The sequence below is a fragment of the Triticum urartu genome, chromosome 5 (assembly GCF_003073215.2).
Source record: "Triticum urartu cultivar G1812 chromosome 5, Tu2.1, whole genome shotgun sequence".
NCBI classification, from domain to species: domain Eukaryota; kingdom Viridiplantae; phylum Streptophyta; class Magnoliopsida; order Poales; family Poaceae; genus Triticum; species Triticum urartu.
In genome coordinates, this window is record NC_053026.1 from 17,973,777 (window position 1) to 17,980,699 (window position 6,923).

General features: G+C 44.4%; 1 pseudogene; it reads left to right on the forward strand.

Moving 5' to 3' along the window:
* The first annotated feature begins 5,794 nt into the window (after positions 1-5,794).
* Positions 5,795-6,266, forward strand: LOC125506637 (annotated as a pseudogene).
* The last annotated feature ends 657 nt before the right edge of the window (positions 6,267-6,923 follow it).

Below are 6,923 nucleotides of genomic sequence, written 5' to 3' on the forward strand. Positions count from 1 at the left end.
TCGAGGATCGCCTGCGCCTTGATGGCCCAGACCGTGCAGTTGTCCGCGGTCAGCATCGGCATCGCCATCGTCGCCGATCCGCCCGCCGTGTGGGACGAGCGCCATGGTCGCCGGTGATCACCCGAACCGAAGCTCTGTATACCAATTATTGGAACCGCTCTCTCACACGAATGGATGGAGGTAGAAGAAGAAAGAGCACAGAAGAAAACGGAGAAGGATACAATGGATTTCACCCGGCCGCACAAGGTCCCGTTACACTATTCCAGAGCACCAACTGAACTACAAACACATTCGTGGCCATGGCTTTGTGGTGGCACAACAACGCAGCGCCCACATTTCCTTTTTGCACATGTACGCACGCCGCCTAGCTAACTACCCTGCATGCAATCCATCAGCCCGGTCATGCGCACTACGCTCGCACTACACGCACGACGCGGCCATCTCCACCGGTCAATGCTAACAACCAGCTAACTAACTCGCACCACACGCACGCACACGGACTCACGAACCTGACACGGCCACACACACACACCGCCACACACACACATACGTCAGACTTCCGCTGTGTCCCGCCCGTCCTGCGCATACCCGACGCATCCGACGAGCCTGACACCACCAGTGCGTCCCACACGTCCCGCCCATCCCGCGCGTCACCGATACGCCCGACAAACCCGACGAGCCCGATGGCACAAGTTTGTCCCGCCCGTCACGCGCGCATCCGACGCGCCTGACGAGCCCGACCACACATGCCGTGGCTTATTCCAACAAATCTATCTAGCGCAGGTCGGCAGCCCTAGAGCAACGTTGTCTGGCTGGTTTGACACCAGCACGACGGTGAAGATTACCTCGAAAAAGGCTTCAAAATTTTTGGGCACGTGTTTGAGAACAACACACAATACTCTGAGAAAAAAATCCTCCAGAAAGATGTACAATATCATGTTCAGAAATATTAAAAAATTGACGCACTCCTCGGACTCCACCCGGAGTTTGAACGGTCGGATCGAGCTGAAATTTTGAGGGGTGGTCGGTATAAAAATTCCATAGCTAATGAACAGTTGGGTATTCCGTAGCATGTCCCAGTTGGAAGCAATACTCCTAGCCCCAAATTTATCAAGATTCTCGTCCCAATTGGACAGGGCTCCGGTATACCGGAGATTACCGGAGATTTGTCCATTGGAACACAATGAAATTTTACAGGTTTTTTCTAGACTCAATTCCACACAATTCCACCAAAGCAATCGTCAGAGCGACACTCGAGGTGGCAGGGGCGGTGAACAAGAAACCACTATCCAGAAAAGTTATACGGATGCCTGAGAACAAAGTTGACGTTGAGCCCCCGAGCTCCATGGATGATTCTCCCATGATAGATCAAAGTTGATGTTGATGAAAGCTTATCATGCCTCAACTCTCGATGGAGGAGGTAAGATCCACTAAATAGTGATTCAGGCACAGAAGTCGCGCCATGAAGATCTAAGTCGTTGACCGATGGTCCCATTGATCCTTCTTTCGGTCACACAGCGGAACTCTCAATGAAAGCACCAATGTCGATGTCAAAACAGGTAGACCTCGGGTGGTGGTGGTGGTGGGGGGGGGGGGGGGGGGGGGGGCGAGCTATGAGATGTGATCGATGGGTAACAAGAGACAAGAGACACAATGTTTTTACCTAGGTTCGGACCCTCTTTGAGGAGGTAAAACCCTACATCCCGCTCTTGCTTATACTATGGTTGTATCAAAGTACAGAGTTGATCTAGCTCGAGATTTTAAGTTGTGGTCTACACCCTATGGGTAATGATGATGATGATGATGAACGTGAGATGTTGTGTATCGACTAGCCTAGCATCGGTTTATATAATGTACCGGAGGCCTAGGATAACAAGAGTCCTAGACAGGTGCGTTGGTGGAGAGGAGTCCTTGTCTTGATCACCAAGTCTTGTGAAATCTTCCTCGTATATGTCATGTGCTGGCCGAAGTGGCCCATTAGTAAACCGCCACGGGGGTCCTTGGCCTGACCCACTGGTCGGGAGATGATGTAGTAAGTACCTCTAGTCTAGGACGTCGTCAATAAAGGCAGCAGTTTCGATTCAGAATACAAGATGTCTCTTGCGTCCGTGCATCTGCCCCTCGTCGCTGGCATGGAAAAGTTGCCAAAAGAAGTAACATCTATTGTGGATGAGCTTCCGTTGGAGAGGTTACGACCGATGCCAAGTGAAGGAGTTAAGACGAGATTTGTTTATGAGGTCGTGCGTCTATGTCAACCACTAATGGAATCAGCGCCTTTACCGAGTGCCTAAAAAACCCGGCAAATGGCAAAAAGAAACTCGGCAAAGGTTTGGCCGAGTGTCATACTTGGCAAAGGACTATAACCCCTTCCGGCAAACAGAAGTTTGCCGAGAACCATTTGTCAGACACTCAGCAACAAGTTTGCCGAGTGTTTTCATGGTGCTCTGCAAAGGTTTAAACTCGGTAAAAAAAGAAACTAAGGAGAACAAAAAAGGAGGAAATCAGTCAGTTTGCCAGGTGTCAATGTTTTGCCGAGCGTTGCATTCGGTAAAACTTTTTTGCAGAACAAAAAGACACCGGCCACGGCGCTGATGGCTGTAGCTTGTCGCGCTTGCGGTAGGGCGGGTCTCAAGACGAAGTACGGGTCTACCTACTGTTGTCTAGGTGCCCATCGCATCAATACACACAGACACATCAGCCGGCGAGCTTCTAATCCAAAGCATGTACGCGCATCACGCCGGCTGATCCACACGCATACATCAATACACAATAAACTGGCATGCAGGCATCAACGTGCCAACATAACACACGCACGTACAATACCAGACAATGCACACGCATCACGCCGGCAGGCCGCATAACGAGTTGAAGCCTTCGATCTCGGAGATGCCATAGATGTCCGGGCCACTGCCATTCTCGAGGTTGAACTCGGCCAGCATCACGAGCAGTTGGCCGAAGAGCACGCTGCACAAGGCGCCGGCCAAGTCGCCGGTCTTCTGCTCTTCTCCGGCGGCCAGTGGTGGACAGTGAGATGTGCTTGGTGTGAGAAGATAGAGAAGAAAGAGAGTGGAGGTGTTTGTGGCTGTGATTGAGAGGGAGGAGACAAGGAGAAAGAGAGGGGAAGGCGCGGTGAGATAAACCAGATGGAAGGCTGTCACGTGATCAATCCATGTGATTTCGTGAGATTGGACGAGAGTGTGCTTTCTCTTAGCCAATCAGAAAAAAGTATGACATTTACGTAGTGTAACGCTCGGTAAATACTAAAAATATTATAAATATTGCAAATGAACCAGAAAATTGGGAATTGACATCCAATATGGTCTACATTACGCGAAAATTGGAGTGGAGCCATTTTGCATCATATTTTTTGTACTTGCTTCACAAAAGATACACATTTTTTTACATTTAGAAAATAGTAAATAATTTTGTTGTACAAAACAGGTAGAAAATCTATTTGGCAACATTGTTTGTAACGGTAAGATGCACGTATGTGTCTAATGTGGGCACATTACAATAAACAATGCAATGAATATGACGATCACCTTGGTGATTTGACATGAAAGTCATGAATGTCCATACATGATAGCCCATTTTGTAAAGGATTTTTTTTCAAAATTGTCATATTGAAAGTTCGGCATTTTTCCTCACAACTAAGGGCCTGTTTGGATCTCCGCTGGCTTCTCAAAACACCATATATCCAGCTTCTCCTCCTCACTTCTACTTCACGTAGCGACCGCAGGATCGTTCGGCAGCGTCTGACTCCAATCGTGGCGTTCGCTTGGGGCTGCCAGCCCATTAAGTGTGGAAGTGGCCCATTTGGGAGGCAAATCAGACAGGCCTAGGCTAGGCCCAGTCGGAAGGGGTGCGCTGGAGGAGAGGAATGCATCGAGTGAACCGGTACGCTGCCTCGAAGTCACTTGGCGGTGGCATCCTCGGGTAATATCGCTCAACTCCAGCTTCCCCATTTTTTCGGATCTGGGAAATCCCAACTCCCTGAACTCCTCGCTTTTTGCGCTAGATGCCTCGCCAGCTTCTGAATTGCAGCTTCTGGAGTTAAAACCGTTCGGTCCAGCTCTGGCCACGGAGTTGGAGGAGCCAGGAGCTGGAGCACTCCCGAACAGTCCCTAATACACATAAAAGGAGTCCATGCGAAAGGATTGCAATTTTTGAACTTGCACTCCTTTTTCAAAACGGGGTCAAAATGGCTGGCATGGCTATTCAGGACAAAGGGTCGAATCTCTCATAGCTCTAAGTGGTTCTTCCATATAATGACTATTTGTGTACCTAAACATGTGTTTTGTTAATTATTAGGACAGAGCTATCACACACTTCAAGTTCAAATTTGAATTACTTTCGGGAAATCAACATAAAGTGATTGAAATGTGCGAAAGTAACTAGAGATCTAGAAAATTTATAGAACTTGGGAATTGTCCATTACATACGGTCTACTTTATGTGAAAATTAGAGTGGTACCATTTTGCACCCCGGTTTTTGTACTTGCTACCCAAAAAATACCCATTTTTGACACATGGAAAATAGAAAAAGATTGTATTGTATAAAAAGTTCAAAACTCTTTTTGGCAACATTGTTTGTAATGCCAATATGCACCTATATATCGAAGGTCACCACATTATCATAAACAATGCAATGAATATGGTCATCATCTTAATGGTTTGCCTGAAATTCATGAATGTCCGTACTTCATAGCCCATTTTGTGAAGGATTTTTTTAAATTGTTGTGATGTACATTTGGCATTTTCCTCACAATACTACACATAAAAGGAGTACATGCGAAATGAGTGCAGTTTTTGCACATTTATTCATTTTCTTTCATTTTTTTCAAAATGGGTTCAAAATGACCGTCATGACTATTTATAGCAAGGAGTTGAACATTTCCAAACTATAAGTGGTTCTTCCATATAATGATTACTTGTGTACCTAATAATGTTGTTGGCTAATTTTTAGGACGAAGCTATCACACACTTGCAGTTCAAATTGAATTAATTTCAGAAAATTAGCATAAAGTCATTTAAATGTGCGAAAGTAACTAGATACCTAGAAAATCTATAACACCTGGTAGTTGTCCATTAAATATGCTCCACTTCATGTGAAAATTTGGATAGAGCCATTTTGCACCCTGGTATTTGTAGTTACCTCACAAAAAACACACATTTTTGATACTTAGAAAATAGAAAATGATATTTTTGTACAAAAAGTTCAAAACTCTATTTGGCAACATTGTTTGTAATGGAAAGATTCACCTATATGCCCAAGTTCACCACATTATCATAAACTATGGAATGAATATGGTCATCGCGTTTGTCATTTGAGACCAAATTTTTCATGGTAAAAAGTGTAAATAATATGGCCTCAAATGTAAAAGTTGTCAACATAAAATTATCCATCTCATCAAAATAAACAAGTTTGATTTGTGAGGCATCTTCATCCGAGGTCGTAAGCAACCGCTACAGCCAAAACAATGTATTGTAGCTAATACCCCCTTTTGCCGAGTGGGACACTCAACAAAGACCCCCTTTTCCGAGTTTAGCACTCGGCAACGCTCTGTTTGCCGAGTTTTGTTGTTTTACCGAGCGTTTCGTTGACGATAGTCGGCAAAATACATGTTTGCCCAGTTTTAATTTTTGCCAAGTACTTCTTTGGTAGGAACTTGGCAAAGATACTATTGCCGACTGCCTAACATATTGCACTCGGCAAACACGAAAATTCCATTAGTGAAACTATAAAAGAGCAAGTGCTTGTGTTTAGCCAGTTTCTTGAACCATTGGACTTGATCATGGAATAGCTGAGGAAAGAGTTCAACTGGACTAAATGCAATGAGCTCCTGTATAAGAGTGGAAACGTCTCCGTTAAAACCCGGAAGGCCTTGATGTTGGCCTTCAATGATATCGAGAGCGAGGCCAAGGTGATGTTTGCATTGACCAAGGTATGTGGAGAAAGTATCACCCTCTTGGGAGCGTCGCGTGTAGTGCTCCTCGATGTTGGGTGGAACCCTTCTGCCCAAAGGGGGGCGATTGGACGTGCTTATCCAATTAGTCAGCAAAAGATTGTCCATACATACAATCTAACCATAGAAGGAACACAATAGAAGGGAAAATATGATATATAAGCTAAGAAAGACAGAATGTCCAAATGGTTGTTTTCAGGTGAGGCACAACCAGCGGAGTGCAACCCGTCATCAGAATCTATTTCCAATGAGGGAAGATGAAAATCTGAAAGAGATTTTTGTGAATATTCTCCCATTATAGTCACAATAGAACTTATAGATCTCTGGTAAATGGAAGTTTCTAAGATCAGAATGTTGTAATTTCCATATTTTTTTGTGGTACTTATCCTATTATATCATTAGTGGACAAGCAGGGGTTCCATCAAATTCTAGGAACCCTATATTGTCCTGTAATCGTTTACAAATTTGTGAGAACAAGTGATGAGAGGTTAGTTCTGAAGTATATAGATTAAGATCAAATATATTACGCTCATCAAATCCTTACACTATACATTATTCTACTAACATCACTTGCTGAATTCCTTTCTATTAGTTTTTACGGCACCTCTTCCCAATCCTTTCAGTATGCATGTGCTAAACAGATCGCGAAAAAACTTAGGTGAAAGGGTTGCCTCCTACCTAGCACCGCCTGACCTTCCTCTCAGGAGGCTAACCTAGGGGTGCGCCCAACCACTAGTATGGTTTATGTTCCATAACACTAGCTATGTGTCATCTTCTCTCTCTAGTTTCTCACTTTTATCACTTGGTTGTGATCAATTTGATGTAATCTTTGGTATGTTTTATTGTGTGATGATTTTGTCTTTCTGTAAACACAGTATACAAATAATTTTGATTATGTATGCGTGATTTATAGATGTATATGTTCTTTGATCTAATTGTATATCATAAGAAGTCCAAT